Consider the following 16,077-nt stretch of genomic DNA (forward strand, 5'->3'; position numbering starts at 1 on the left):
GAAAACAGGAAAGCCTATGTATAACCTAAGTAGTCTCGAAAGTTGTAATATAAAATATGTGCTGGGTAGTGTACCATTGCATATGCACTGTGACAAAGATATGGATCCCAGATTATAATATGTATGGCATAGCGCTGTGCTTTTAACATAGGCATCGAGGAAGGCACGTTAGATGGGGCAATATAACCCGTGCGAAGGCAAGTGTGGCATGACATTTTCACGGGTGGTGTTACAGTGCACATGGGCTAGAGAGTGTCATAGCATACGCACTAGCTGGTGGAATACAACACAGAGGTGTGTGGCACTCGGCGGGTACTGGTGGGTGTAACACAGCATTGGGCTCAGCCTTCCTCTTATTCAATGAAACTCAAAGGGGAAAATCAATGCCCCAGTTTTTTTTCAAAATCTCCCTCTTACCAAGTTCAAAATGTTCGCAAGTATGGTACATTGGATCATGGTAGGCAGGAGGAATTGGGGTAGGGACATGGACTCGGATAACAGAGGACAGGAGGGACATGGAGAGGTGCATGCGGGACGGGAGAGCAGCACAACAATCCATAGAAAGCAATAGGGAGGGGACAGGACCATGCACATGGACAACAGAGAACAGAGGGGAAAGAGGCAATGCCTATAATGGACAGACAGGAGAGAAAGCTGCAGCATAACAGACCATAAAGGGCAAGAGGGACGGATCAGGGCATTATAATGGAACAGACAAGCCGGGAGGGAATAGGGGTCTGCACATGGAAACAGAGGGCTGGGGGCAAAGGGGCAGGGCAGGAGCAGCAAGATGACCATGGAGGTCAGGCAGGATGGGCTCTAGAAACAAGACACACCATGGAGAGCAACAGTGAGACTATGATGGCGCATACACAGACCATGGAGGGAAGGTGGGAGGGGGATCAGGGGCAGCTAGCTGACCACACAGGGAAGGTGGGAGGGGCCATGGCAGCACAGAAGACGATGCATGGCAAGCGGGAGGGTTAGTGGCAGCACAATGGCTATGATGGGCAAGAAGGAGGGTGCAGGGGCATGCACAAAGGACCATGGAGGATAGAAGGGAGGGTCAGGACCTGGGCACAGACAAGAGAGTTCAGGGGAAGGGGCCTCACAACAGACTGTGCGGGGCAGGCAGGAGGAGCAGTTGCAGCACAACAGACAAGGGAGGGCAGAAGGGTGTGGCAGTAAAATGGACAATGGAGGACAGGAGGAAGGGGATAGAGGCATGGCATGTGGACAGGTAGGGTGGAGGTGGCAGGGACAGGTTACAGTCATCTGACAATGCTAGGCAGGTGGGAGGGGAGCTCAACAGAACACTCAGAGTAGATAGGAGTGGCAGGTCCAAGGAACATGGTGGGCAAAAAGGATGGAGCAGGGGCATGCACAAAGACATCGGAGGGCAGGGGAAAGGAGAATAGGGGCAGCAAGCTAAGTACAGAGGCTAAGCAGGTGGTCAATGATGGGCCATAGAATTGGGCAATGGAGGGCAGGAGGAGTGGACTGGTACATCATGCTAAATGGAGGGCAGTGGCAGCACATCAGACCATGCATGACAGGAGGGAGGACGCTAGTCCATGGATTCAGACAACAGAGGATAGGGAGGAGGTGGATGGGGCAGCAAGCTAACTGTTCAGAGAAGGTGGGTAATAGGAACCTTATTGTTTTTAAAATGTGTGTCTGTGCGAACTACTTAAAATATGAACAAGTATGCAGCATAATCTCACTTTTATTCAGGAAGAGGACGTTTGTGACCGTAACTCCGGGCTCACTTGGCAGAAACAACCCCCATCGCAAAATGTAATGCACGTGAAAAGGGTAGGTGGACGCAGTGTTATATAGAACATAGTCCTGAGAGCACGATTGAAAATGAAAACTAGATATACTATATGGTATAAACTATGCACCAAAAAGTGTGATAAGATTAACCGGGGCGTGAAATATAATATGCAATACATTGTGCGCAATTACAGATTCATTAGAGAGCGCGAGATAGCACAGGCGTGCTATGCGCTATGCGCCTTGGAGTGTAATATGCACAGGGCAGTGTTGTGTAACCTAAGTAGTCTCTAAACTTGTAATATAAAATATGTGCTGGGGAGTGTAACGTTGCATATGCACTGTGACAAAGATATGGATCCCAGATTGTAATATGTATGGCATAGCGCTGTGCGTTATAACATAGGCATCGAGGAAGGCATGTTAGATGGGGCAATATAACCCGTGCGAAGGCAAGTGTGGCATGACATTCACGGGGTGGTGTTACAGTGCACATGGGCTAGAGAGTGTCATAGGATACGCACTAGCTGGTGGAATACAACACAGAGGTGTGGCACTTGGCGGGCACTGGTGGGTGTAACACAGCACTGGGCTCAGCCAGGAGCACGCTGTGACTCTCGTGAGGTTCGTCTCCTTTCCAGAGAGTAAAATAAAAAGTATTACACATCCGGCGGTGGATGTGTGTTTTATTAACTGTGAGGGGGGTTTCTTGCATAGTTTGGTCGTATTTTTGTCGAATCCCATCTGAATGGCTTGGTGTGCGTGTGTATTAAATGTGCCCGTCATCCAGTGAATGTGTGTTTTTCTGAAAAATACATATGTTTTATATATGTATATCTTAAGGTCGATGGAAGAATAAATGGGTATATAAGTGCCTAAATGGATGATTTGTTTTTGAAAAATTTATTGTATGACTGATTAAGTGCATCTTAGTGAATACATGGCTTAGTGAGTAATGTTTAAAATATGTAAATATCTGTATCAGTCTCTCACTTTGTGTATAAGTGGCTGCATGGGTTGGTGAGTAGCTACAGGAGTGTCTATATAGGTTATTAGTTGGTTTTTTGAGTATCAGTATGAGTGTCTGTATGGTTCGGTGGGGGTATTATGTAGTGCATAGGTGCATGAATTAGTGAGTCACTGTTTGTGTTGAAGACAGCATGTGTGCAGGACTGTATGGGTGGATGAGTGTGTGCATGGGTGTGTTAGTGAGTGAATGACTGTCTCAGTAGTGTCTTTATGAGTAACTACATATGTTTTAAACTAGTATGAGTGACAATTGGTGTATATAAGTGAGTATATGTTAGAGTGAGAGATTGGAAGAGTTCCTGTATGAATAAGTATGTGTTTCTATAAGAGATTGTTTAAAAGACTAAGTATGTGTAAGTTTCTGTAGAAGTGTGGTGGTGTGTGTATAACTGTATATGCAAGTAAATGGATGGTTGATTCTTAGCATGAGTGACTGTGTGTGAGTAACTATGGATGAGTGGTGTTGTGTAACAGGATGTATAGGTGTACGAGTACATATGATGAGTGTACATGTATGAGTGACTGTATAGGACTGTTGGTGAATGAGTGGATGTGGATCTTAGAATTACTGAATAGGTTGTTGTAACTGGTATTGCTATGTCCATTGTTTTGAAAATTTTAGTTTCTATTTTTGAATGTGTGTATCAAAGGTTATATTAGGGGGAGAGGAGGTGTGCCACTCTATCACAAGGATGAGGTCATGAGTGATGTAATCAGTGATGTCATTTGAGATATCCGTGATGTCATGAGTGATGTCACTGACCATTTCATGAGTGATGTAATATGTGACGTCATCAGCAGTGCACTGCGGGCGCGCGAATTATAGTTAGCTGAACTAACTAGAATGGGGGAATATCAATGGTTTTGTACGAGTGAAAAGTCCAGCTAACTATAACGCCCCTGAAACCTATGGTTTTTTCAGTGAATTCCTAAGGTTTTTTTAAATGCTAATTCCTAACTATAACGTGCCTGAAAACTATGGTTTTTTCAGTGAACATATATATATATATATATATATATATATATATATATATATATATATATATATATATATATATATATATATCAAACAAAAGTATTTCTGAAGTTAATTTGAGTTTAAAATGCTATCCGTAAAATGGGGTACGTCGTTCACATAATGTACAAAATGAAGGGATGGGAAAACTGGTGTCCTTTTCAAGAAAAACCATCCATTTCAGCTCTCCCCTTCTGACAGTTGTACGTTATAATTGTTTAAAAGTTGCTTTAGCTCTCACTCTACCCCCTGGCGGACTAACCCTCTCAAACAATATTACCTCAAACCTAGACGGGCTACACCTGAATTGTCTCACTATGAAGTTGAAGCCTTGGTCAACTCCTATGCCACTGCCACCAACCAACCATCCCATTCCATTCCGAAATCCCGGTCATCGTCAAGCACGAGTAGGATCCCTAACACAAGTCGCCCGCCCAGACTACCAGCCCAACTCGCCTCCATTCTACTCACGCAACCCGAAACAAAAGCACCAACTATATTAAACAGCATGCTCCTAAACGGTCTGTCAGCATCAAAGCACACCACTGAAATAGCAGAAAACATTTCACATCACAAAATAGACCTATGCTTTCGGACGGAAACTTAGCTAAACAACCACTCATCAGTCACCTTGGATCTTCTCACCCAACCAGGTTTCTCAATCATCCGTCGTGACCGCAAAGACCACTCAGGTGGTCGTCTAGCGATCATTCACAAAAACTACCTCACCCTTGCATCCTTCCAGATAACTCAATCTTTGAATATCTAGGAGTTACCCATAACAAAGGTGTGAACCTTGACATCATCATTGCCAACTGCAATGATAGATGCCTACAAAACCATCCTTCCCATGGACTTGTCCAACCAAGTTCAACCAAAATTAGCCCCAATACCAGCTGCGGAAATATTGCACAAGAAACCTGCATCAAATCTGATGATCAGAGCTAGAATACCTAATTAGTGCACAAATCACCCCTCACCCGAACTATCAACTACTGACAAACTCACTTCTCACTACAACACTAAAATGACTGAACTCCGACAGCATTGCCCCCCCCCCTAAAACTAAACAAGCATTGAAAATGCAATAGGTCTCGCCTTTGATTAAGTTAAAGCCATTTGCTTCGCTAATGGTATTGTATAGCAAAGCAAATGGCTTCAACTTCGTGAAAGTTAAGACCTATTCCAACACAGGGGTGTCTCCTCAGACCATCCGGGCAAGAGGAAAACGCACCCAAGCTTAATCTAGTCCAGACTTCTCCCTCCTCCATCATTAGGAGGGGCAGAACACATGTTTACATAGAGGGTATTTTTCACTGCACCGTTCCTTGGCACAGGTTCCCCAGGACAGCCCTTTCCCATGATGGACATATGCTCAGAGATGGAACCTGCCATCAGTCACGTGACTGACACTTCCCGATTCAGGCCTTTCAGCCTCTGTTTATGAAATGCATCTACAATGCCCATGACACATTTTAAATGTAAATATCGAATGAAATAGTTTAATACCCATACACAAAGCACTTGAATACGGTAAGGGATAGAAGGCGCTGTATAAACGTCACTATAATGTCAGAGTTCCTAATGGAGTGAAGTGCCACCCATAACTCCAAACACACAAGATCTTCAACCTCCATTTACAAGGAATTGCACAATAACTTCGCATGAGATAAAAATTTAAAAATGCATGACATGGCATGAAAACAGCATGGCAATTTATAACCCTCATGCATGACTAAATTACTAGCGCTGGGCTCCCACAGGGTATCCTACTACCCATTCGCAAAGTGCTAAAACGGGGGTAGTGTGAGTGCCATATAAATACTTATACCATATCATAACTGTCTGTCGCCCAGTGCCATGGCAGAAAAAGCTCGCGACAGCCTTCTTTGTGTGCATGATTGTGATCACGTGACACAGGCTGTGTGGCATCTATGGGAGACCTGGCCAGACATGCTTTAATCCATGCTGCCCTTGAAAAGCTATGTGTGTTACTGATTTGTGCATAACTCACTGAACACCTAAAGTAAAGGAGTCACATGTTACTGTCACATGGAACATGCAATTGTTCTTTCGAAAAATATAGGGTATAAAAAAAAAAAAATAATATACTGAGAACTGAAAAGCACATTGGAGGGCGTGCAATTGTATGACGATTTCAGGGAAATAAAGAAAATGCGGATCCTGTAATCCCGTGAGATTAGTTCAAAAGCATCTATTTTGCAGTCTCTAGTTGGGGGCAGTGAGGCCTGTCTGAAGCCCTCCTAATGTGCAGTGGCAGAGCAATGGTGTCACTGGTCCTAATAGAGGCAAAGCAACTGTCTGGGCCCAACTGGCCTCCCAATTAGGTAGAAACTGTACACTAATATATTGATCAGAGCCATTGGAATTATACATTTTTTAAAGCTGTAGCTTTTTCCACATCATTATAGATTTGACACACAATCCATCATGGGGTTAAACATTTGCCCAGATAGTGTTAACATGTGTAAAAATTCGAAAAAGGTGCATTAATACTAACACAACAAGTGATGCATTATCCCACATAATTTGCCTTTTCCTGCCGCATCATTTAGTCAATCCTGCCACATAATTAGTTCCTTCCCTGTCCCATACATGCAGTGGCTCTGGTTATAGCTCATGTATGGAATGGTCTGTGAGGCCTGAGAGACGCTGGTCCGACCAGGCTTCTGCAGAGGCTGTGACGGGTAACTACAATTGCCCAACTCACTAGTACCTATTTTAATGACTGACAACAGTAGGATGAATTGTATTGCAGATTTCTGCAGCGAGTGCATTTTTGCTGGGATGTTTGGCGCCCTCTGGTGGGCTCTGAATGGAGTAAACGGAGACGCTCACGGTGTCATGGGCGGTCAGCCGGCGCCTCTCAAAACACAGTGCCTGCACCCTGGGCACATTCTGGGGTCTCTATGTGTCAGTTCACGGAGAGTGGCATCCAAAGACAGGCACAACCATCTACTCTTAGACCAAACAGCGCAATTTTTAACATTTGCTTCAGCCTGGAGCGCGCGGGCACTGGCGCTGTGTGGAAGACGGTGCTCCATGCAGCAGATATCTGATGAGAACAACCCTCTGCCACTGGACAGAAGGCACGATAGAGTAGCCCTTGTCACGACAGCTGCATGCACAAGTAGCCGTTCTAGGGGTGTGATCGTGAGTGGAAGGTGGGATGCACGCACCTAGCCACAGAATGAGCCTGGAACTGTATCAAGTTGCGAGGCGCTATAGGCGGCGGTGCATACATATGAAAACAAGCCAGCGAGCAAAAGATACACCGTGCAGTGCGCATGCACATCGGATGTTCGGCCGCAAGCTGGAAGTGGAGAGGAGACGCCATGCGCATGAACATCCCCTGTCAAGGCTGGCACATGGTTTGTCTCCCTTCACTAGCAAAACTGACAACAATAGTCTCACCAAGGCGAAAGCAGCACATGTGCTGCGTTTGCTAGGCGAGACCTAAAAAATCAATATATGTGCCCTCCAAATCATGGTGCAACACAGACCTTAACAAGAGGCGACAACTATGAATGACGGAAAAAACTATGGAGAAACCCACCCTCGCTAGCTCATCCCTCTCTAGATCTCTTAACCCTCCGAACAGAACTACTAAAATATAAAAAACACATCTACTGAGAAAAATTAGTCCTCTTCAGACCCCAGCTTGACCATTCTAGAAACCGACCTAAAAACCTTTTAAAGATCAAAAACAAACCTCCCACACTCCAGTACAGACCACAGATTACTCCACTGATCGATGTTTAGAGTTCGCTAAATTCTACGCAGACAAGATAACTAGCATTGAACTAACATTAGACTCCCTTCATCTACCTTCAATGACCACGCCCTCAACTCAGGCCCCTCTCACAACCCTTCCCAACTGAGGTCGATCTCTAAAACCCTAACACCAAAGAATACCAGAGCTATAGTGTCAATCACCTCCATCCAAAAGATAACGCAAACTGGTCCGAATTCATGACTATATCTGAAAAGGAGTCCGGGAAATACTATCATCCTTAAAGCCGACCATCCACTTTTCTGACCCTCTCCCCTCCTCCCTTGTCAAACAACTCAGTCACATCATCGCTCCAACCTGGAAGAATTATCATTACCTCCGCCTTGTCTACTGGCTCCTTGCTGATCTCAAACTTGGCCAAATCACCCTCCTCATAAAAAAGCCGCATGCCGACCCAGACTACCTCAAGTACAGACCCTGTCTAGTGGCTCCTTGCTGATCTCAAACTTGGCCAAATCATCCCCCTCATAAAAAAGCCAGATGCTGACCTAGATGACCACAATAACTACAGACCCATCACCAACCTCCCCCTACTTGCTAATACAACTGAAATAAATATGTACTTTGTCAATTAAGCAATCACTTAAAAATTCGACCTGCACAATACTTTTCAATCTAGATTTAAGAATGGTTGCAGAACAGAGACCGCAATCCTGAGAATCACCGATTACCTACACAAATCCCTCGTAAAGGGAGGATACCTGTCCCCTCATACTCCTTGACCTCTCAGCAGCTGATACAGCCCCCACAATACTAGTCTCAACACCCTTGCAGAACAGGCAGGTATCAGAGGCACTGTCCTACAATGGCTCCCATCGTACCTGAACGAATGATCAAGCCTTATCAAACTAAACAAATCCACAGACCGTATCATCAATCACCCGAGGAGTCTCCCATATTCAATTCTATCCCTTACCCTCTTCAAACTCTACATGGAACCTCATTCACAGATCTCGAAACAAGTCAAAATTAGCAACTATCTCTACGCTGATGACACCCAAATCTATCTCAAGATTTCTTCACTCAATGACATCCAACATCTCAACACTCTCTCCCGATACATACGTGGCTCAATAACAACCACCTATAATTAAACCCTAACAAACCCTAACAAAACCTAACTGATCCTCATACAGCTCAAGAGCCTTTTTCACCTTGAAACACTTTTTTTTTTTAAAGTTACAAAAAAAGCAAACCATTTATCCCCTCTGAAGACCATAATGAAATCCTTTGTCCTAACCAAGCTGGACTATGGCGACGCAATTATCACTTCCACTCCAAAATCCCTCCTTCTGCCAATGAAGGCTACACTCAACACAGCAGCTAGCTTGATCTCTGGTGAGAGGCGTTTCAACCAGGATACAGCGCTTACAACAAAGGCTGAATCATGCATGCTTTTACACAACTAAGGCTTTACTCAACAACGCAAACCTTTATCACGTAGTGTTTTACAACGAATATGGAATTAACACGCTGTCAAGGCATGAATTAAGTTATTACTGTCATTATCATTAAGTTATTACTGTTATTAGTAGTTCTTATTACCGTTGAATCCCTTACACTGTGTTGCGTGCGCGGACTACCACTCTCAGACAGTGTCGCGTTTGCTGTTGCGTTTCAGGAGCACTTGCATCATAAAGCGATTTTACCCCATTTGTGGGCTTTCTGTTTAATGCTCTTAAATTCAGGAAGCCTTTCACTCCAGCTCCGGTCGGTATCTCCTTCTCCGACTCAGAGAATTCCTCCCTCACAGGGGCGTGGTCTTCCTTCCTTCACGCCTCTTTACCAAAATCCCTGTCAGTATTCATTGGGATGCTCACGCCCATGGGGATGGGATACAGGTCCGCATGCGTTAGAATGACAGTGTCTAAAAAAAAAAAAAACATGCCTTGTTTAGGAAAGCGTTATTCTGTTATACAACTATTTCGACCACATCACTCCCACCCTCAAGAAACTCAACTGGTTACTAACTGAAGCGAGGAGTATATTCAAAACACCCTGCATAACACAAAGCCCTCTACTAATCTCACCTACCTTGCTAACAAACTTACTAAAGCAGGCCAAAGAAGACCTCTACGAAGCTCCAACGCCCATCTCCTCATCCCTCCCAAATTCCAGAAAATCTAATTCCTCACTAGATCCTTCTCTGGTAAAGCTATGAGAATTTGGAATGTGCTACCCAAAGAAATTCGTGACAACCAAACCTACCTTTACTTGAGGAAAAATCTAAAACGGTCTCTTCTCAAACAGGTGTTTCACATTTAATTCAGTCTGAAACGATCTTCGCAAGTCAAGCCCATAGACTTAAGCTCAAATGATGACTGAGCGCATACACTAGTAGGTGTAGCTGGTTTGAAGGTGCAGAAGCATGTATTTGCAATTTAGGTACAGTTCTTTGGATTAATAGACACTTTTCCCACAATCATTAGAACATCCATTGTTTTGTATGTTGAAAGTTTGGTCTGCAAGCCTAAAATGTATGTAGTAGAACTAACAGAAAAACAATCTTGTGTAAAAGCAAAACTAATTCAATGTAAACAGCACTGAAAAGGGTATGTTTATCACCGATAACTGATAAACTTAACATTTCCTAACTACAAAGCATTTCAATTAAACAGTATCCTAAGAATCAACACAATTAGTGAATATTAATGCCTTGGGGTTGGTGGACTATCTGTCTTCAAGTTATTGAAGGTAAACAAATGTTTTTATAACCCCTAGTAATATTCTTCAGAGTCAAAGCAATGTCATTAAGTTATAGATCTTTAAAATATGGATATCAAAAACTCAACAGAAATCTTAAATGTTGAAGTAGAAATTAAAAGTGAACACGGTTTTGTGGACATCAATGTGGCCCATATAATGAAAAACACACAATGTTTACTTCATTGTTTTTTCACAATTTTGCTTCTGAATGCATTTAGTTTATACTGTACAAATAAAACCCCCAAAAATATGTGTTTTACAATCAGAACACTAGCCATAAGAAGGTGCCATAAACACAAGGATATACTTGTAGATGCGATGTAAGAGAATCCTACAAAATACCCTCCATCACAGAAAAATACCCACCTCATCCTAAAGTAGGGTTTTCGTTCTCACTCAGATTCCTCGGTCCTTTAGGTGCTAAACTTCATCTCTGCTCACCAATACTTGCTATTGGTACTCATTCTCGATCACTAGGCCATCTTTGATGTGTTCACCCTCTTTGCTCTACTTTCCAGTCCCTATATTCTAGCTTCCCATCTCTCTACTTGAGGTGGGTGAACTTTGATTTTGCGTATTTGCATGACATTTTGGGGAAATGATGTGTAATTACAACAAATGTAAATCGAGTAATTAAAGCTATATTTTAACGTGGACTGCGTCTCTGCATCCATTTCTGATGCCAGGACGTATTCTGGGCTAAAAAAAAATAGCATGAAAAACCCGAGTGCATTGAACAGCAGCTAACATTCTGGATGCTTGTGTCGTTCTTGTGCAATAAATTTATCATGAACAGTGTAATTGTGGAGCATGATGTAGTTTCAGTAATTTCATGTAAAAGTATAATGCAAAATACCTGAAATTTTGCCCGCATAATTTAAATTTCACCCAGGGCTACTCTCTGCGTCTTCACATACTCCTTGGCATAGACTAGTGAGCTTTCAAACATCTCTAGTGTGGTGTTACAATCTATTTCATTAACCATTTTAATAATTACAATTATTCTCTTGAGCCTTCATTGAGTTTAACCAGTAGCGTCTTTGTGACCACTTCTGCAGCAGTCTTATTCTGTTCATTGGACAATGATCTGGATAACCGATCCAACTGCAAAGAAACTATTCTCATTAATACCCCCACCAAAATTCAAATATTGCTTTTTTAAGCATCACCACAGACACTTATGCTGTTTTTTCCCCGCTGGGATTGCTATACTTTTCTTGTCTAGCAACAAACCATCCATCCATCTCGAATGCCATGCCCCCTTCCCCCATCGTTCCTCATCTTGTAAATGTTTTCTTATACATAGTGTGTAAGAGCATCCATCCTCTTGCACCTCCATATTTCTCCATTCTATTCGAAGTTCTAAACCACTCACAACCTGTGCTCTTCCATATACCATGTAAGAATCTGCTACTCACTAACCTCACTGGACACCGAATCCAGTTTACAGATCACCACTCAACTATTCTCTAAACACCAGAATGTGCCTTCTTTCCAAAATTGCTCTGCTTTCATGTTGTTCTTTCGGTCTCCTCAATTAACGTTCATTTCTCTTGACCTCAACGATCCACAACACTTGCAATAATCTTGCGAGAGCTTTTTAAGGCAAGTCTTACAGACATTTAGTTATGGAAAAATGAACAGCTCATCACCAACTGAAGTTTGAGAAATCTTGAACTGAGGGATCAGGTGCACTTGCAATGGTTTCTTCTAAAGTCATTCAGATCATCACAGAAGAGAGAAGGATAGTCATTTTAGGTATATGAAATAGCCAGCCGAGTCAGTCAGTACACGAGCGATCATGGACAGTTGAATTTGACATTAACATGCAAGACCCACCTATCCAGGTTAATGGCCAGAAAAAAAGCCCCAATTCCCTTGCAAACTGTGTGCAGAAAGCCAACAAAACGGTTTATGTCTTGATAAAAATTATGCAGTGTTGACATAAGGCACATAAGCCCCCAATGTACCTGCTACAATACTAACTAATTTGGCAGCAGTGTTTAATAAAACCCTAATCAGACTAGGAGGAGCAATGAATCAAAAGAACTGCCAGAAGTGGCTTGGCGGAAAGCACACATTGGACACACAAAGCATCCCTGGGATAGCTGTCTAATATCAGTCACTCCACAACCTTGTCTGGCTAGGTGAGGGGATTTTTGTCCTATTAGGAAATCAGAGGCCTCTGTTGACTTTTGCTTTGAGGAAGACTCAATCACCTCAAGGAACACCCAGACCAAAGTCTTCCAACATGGTGTGTAAAGATCTGTACAACGTGTATAAAAAGTTTTTATTCTCATACAACCATTTTAAAAAGGTCTTGGTGGAGATACTCAGGAGACAGCTGGCTGGACAGTCTTTCTCCCAGAGGGAAAATACAGGGTGTACCAGTACCGCTAAGGGTGAGGCTACAAAGCAGCGGACCATGAGTGAGTGGAAAGCAGCAGCATCATCTAATCAAAGATTTCGTTGAAATGTTTGCTCAGGGCTAACGGACATGCAATTTTAAGTTAACTAAACAAGAGAACGGACAGTCAAGTAACTAAAGGAGGCTAGAAGATCATTCTTTTTGGCAAACGAAAAATAAGATACGAGACTGAAAATATGGCAGAAAAATAATGGTAATAATAATGAAGTGTTGACCATTGCTCTTTTGGAAGAGGTTACAAATGAAACTTTGTCCATTACACCTTAGATGTCGTACAGCTAAAGCTTTTCAGCAGTGCTGATCAACCACAAGGAGAGATGTACTTCTCACAAGTACTAAATTAGAGCTACAAAATAAGTGCAAAATGCATAAACTTCTTATACAAGATTAAATGTACCAATGTTTACTTCAGGTGCATCTAAGGAGACAATTAGAATGCACTGAACCACCTCTATAATAATTCTGCATTGACAATCTGATTTATATTATCGAAGCGTCACCAAAATCACTTATATGGGTGTGCACCATATATTCCCCTACCCTGTCCCGTGTACATTATGCCATCGGATTTTCTGCAAATGACCAGAAACTTAGAGTGAGGTGATAATATTCTAATGTTCGCTTTAGTAGGCAGAATTTAGGTACTGACAACAAGAAAAGTAAGATGCAGAAAATTAGAAATCTGATTAAAAACTCCTGGTGATCCAATACAAAGAAAGTCAAAAACTAAATCCTTGAAAAATACCCCCGTCTCTAGCATTTATTTGACATCTAGAACTAAATGTTTCTCATGCACGAGGAAAGTCCATCTACTACCTGTTTCTAAAAAGTCACCACAGTGTATATGGGACTTAAGCAAACCTATTGGTTATGAGAAAAGCCTTGGAGAACAAAGCTAGGCTTCAACATTTAGAACACTAACACCTCGAACATGACTGGGAGAAATCTCCTGTAACGAGATACATACCAATATATAATTGATCACGGAAGACTTGCTAATGACATTTCACCTTGCTAACATGTACATGCAGGCAACCTTGTACTAGAAGTCTTTCCCTCCAAGCAAAGCCATGCCGAGATAGATGTTAACCATCTAGTCACCATGTCCAACTAATGTCAAACGTAACACACAACTAACCCCTCTGTAGATCGCGTTGCAAGAAGCAAGTGTAGACTCAAAACTGACTAATCAGCTTCTAATTGGATTGGGCAGAACAGTGTCTCGCGACTGAAAACCAAAAGGGGTTACACACAGATTTTTTTTTAAATATATCTGCGACATGCTGGTGAAAATAAATGTGATCCAATAAACGGATTGTGATTTAATCTCAATGCAGGAACGTAACATATCAAGTGTTGAGGCTTTTTGCCCTCCACTCCCCTTCAGCCCCAGTGCGGACACTTTGTGTTTACAGCAGTTTGCACGTAAGCTTTCGTAACTTTTCTCCTTTATAAAAAAAAAAAAAAGGTATCCAGACCAAATTTAGGTCCTTTGTTAGGGGTTTTTAACCATTCGCACAGAGGACACTAACATAGCCAAGATGCTGCAAACCTTTGTGGGTCTTTTTGGAAAAATGGGCCGAAAGGCTTTGTGCAATAAAGTGTCTAAAATGGCATTAACAAAAGTTTCCATTGCTAAGATCATACTAGCTGCCAGGAACAGGTAAAGTTGTAAAAATACAATAAAACGAATGACCACAGTTCTTGCAATTTTAGTAGCAGGCAATATTTTCATAATTTTTGCAGTTTTCTCCTACTAGCAGTTTGCGATGAAAATAGCTGTGACATGGAAAGCTAAACATTTCTGAAAATTAGACAAAATTCTGAATTCAACAAGGAATAATTTGCGTACAAAGAGCAAGGTTATCGCAAATTAACTAACCGTTAAATTGAAAAACTAATGGAACTAGGTAAGGCAAAAGAAAAGAAGTGACATTTTCAACTATAATGTTCTGCCCTTGTGGCAGATTTACAAAAGTAACATGTGATGAACCATCCAGGGCAATCAACTGTGCTGCACCTAATCATTTTTCATTGCATACTAACAATGAATCAATTCATATGGTCAATTCTAATGAAACTGGGAGCGAGGTGGGGTGGGGTGAGGTTGGGGGGGGGGGGGGGGGGGGGGAAGGGAAAAAATGTGCCCATGAACCTGAGATTAGGAATGGTGTTTGTGTAGATCTGTATTTGAGGTGACCCATAACATCATACGATTAGTAGGGCATTTTGAAAATGTGTGTTCCTTATCGCACATTACCTTTCATTTGGAAGCTAAAAATAGAGAGAAGACCAACTGATCACAAATGTTCTATTATTCTGTGTTCCCAAACTTCATCTAAACAGTATTCCCTCGTGTGACCGGTGTCAGTGACAGGAAATGCATCAAAAGGTAAGAAGGAAACAACAAGGCTTTTGCCTTTCAAATTCACCCATTCTACAGACGTGATTAGCTCAGGCATTTAGGCCTGGGCTCAGCCGGAGCCCAGGGAAACCCAACAAATCCCGGACATTCCTGCAAACTAGACTAGAAAATTAACCCGATTTACCCGGTTTCTACATTTTGGAAATACAGTGTGCAGTTAACCGCCGCTCTGTCCGCCCATTTATCAAAACTTCAAACAAAAGGTTCAAAATTTCCTCTCGCTTACCATGGGGGCAGACGGGGGTAAAAACCCTAACCAGGATATGGAAAGGCTGTAGTGACCCTCGGTGGGCATATTTGGCCATGATTAAGAAGCCACTCCTAGCCCTCAAAAAACAATCTAGGGCTGAGAGGGAAGCTCTTCCTTCACAGCACGAGAGGTCTGGAAAGAAAAAAGAAAAAAGCAGTTGAAGGATTTTCAACCAACAATGTGAGGATAAGACCTGCATGTCCTCTACACTGGTCAAAAGTGCAGAGGACACAAATGTCTTCCCCCCCCCCGGCACCAATGCAGATAACTCCTCACGTCCTGGCTATTACTATTGTTGAGGGAGGAGAGAGGCTCACGACTCACTCCATGCTTCAGCTCTCATGTTAGTAAATAGCATACAGTTATCAGCGGACCTGTATGTATGGCATATATATACACACCCACACATCTGTACACGCCCCTACACCCAACACACATTACCACATTACCCACTGGCAGTCACCAGTAGGTAGTTCTAGTTAGGACCTAGTTTCCATAGGAAAAGCATTTTTAAACTTGCCTATAACTTTGGCGTCGGACCAATCTTCATGGAATGTTCCCCAAAATGTGTCAAAGTAGGTTCTGTGGGTCATGGAAAGTTTGGGGGTGATCTGTGCAGTGGGGACCGAGAAAT

At 42.6% G+C, this 16,077-nt stretch overlaps 1 protein-coding gene across 6 annotated transcripts in view; it reads right to left on the reverse strand.

Moving 5' to 3' along the window:
• Positions 1-16,077, reverse strand: part of BCL9 (BCL9 transcription coactivator) — a 685,736-nt gene that overhangs the window by 210,385 nt on the left and 459,274 nt on the right. For 2 of the 6 annotated variants that reach the window (XM_085621190.1, XM_085621189.1), the window contains one exon: positions 9,180-9,501. The exons of 3 other annotated variants lie outside the window; for them this stretch is intronic. The gene's annotated coding sequence lies outside the window, so the exon portion shown is untranslated. Of the gene's footprint in view, positions 1-9,179; positions 9,502-16,077 lie in introns of those variants that run through there. One more of the 6 variants, XM_085621193.1, reaches the window with a different exon arrangement.

This window comes from Triturus cristatus, chromosome 8, assembly GCF_964204655.1.
Source record: "Triturus cristatus chromosome 8, aTriCri1.1, whole genome shotgun sequence".
NCBI lineage: Eukaryota > Metazoa > Chordata > Amphibia > Caudata > Salamandridae > Triturus > Triturus cristatus.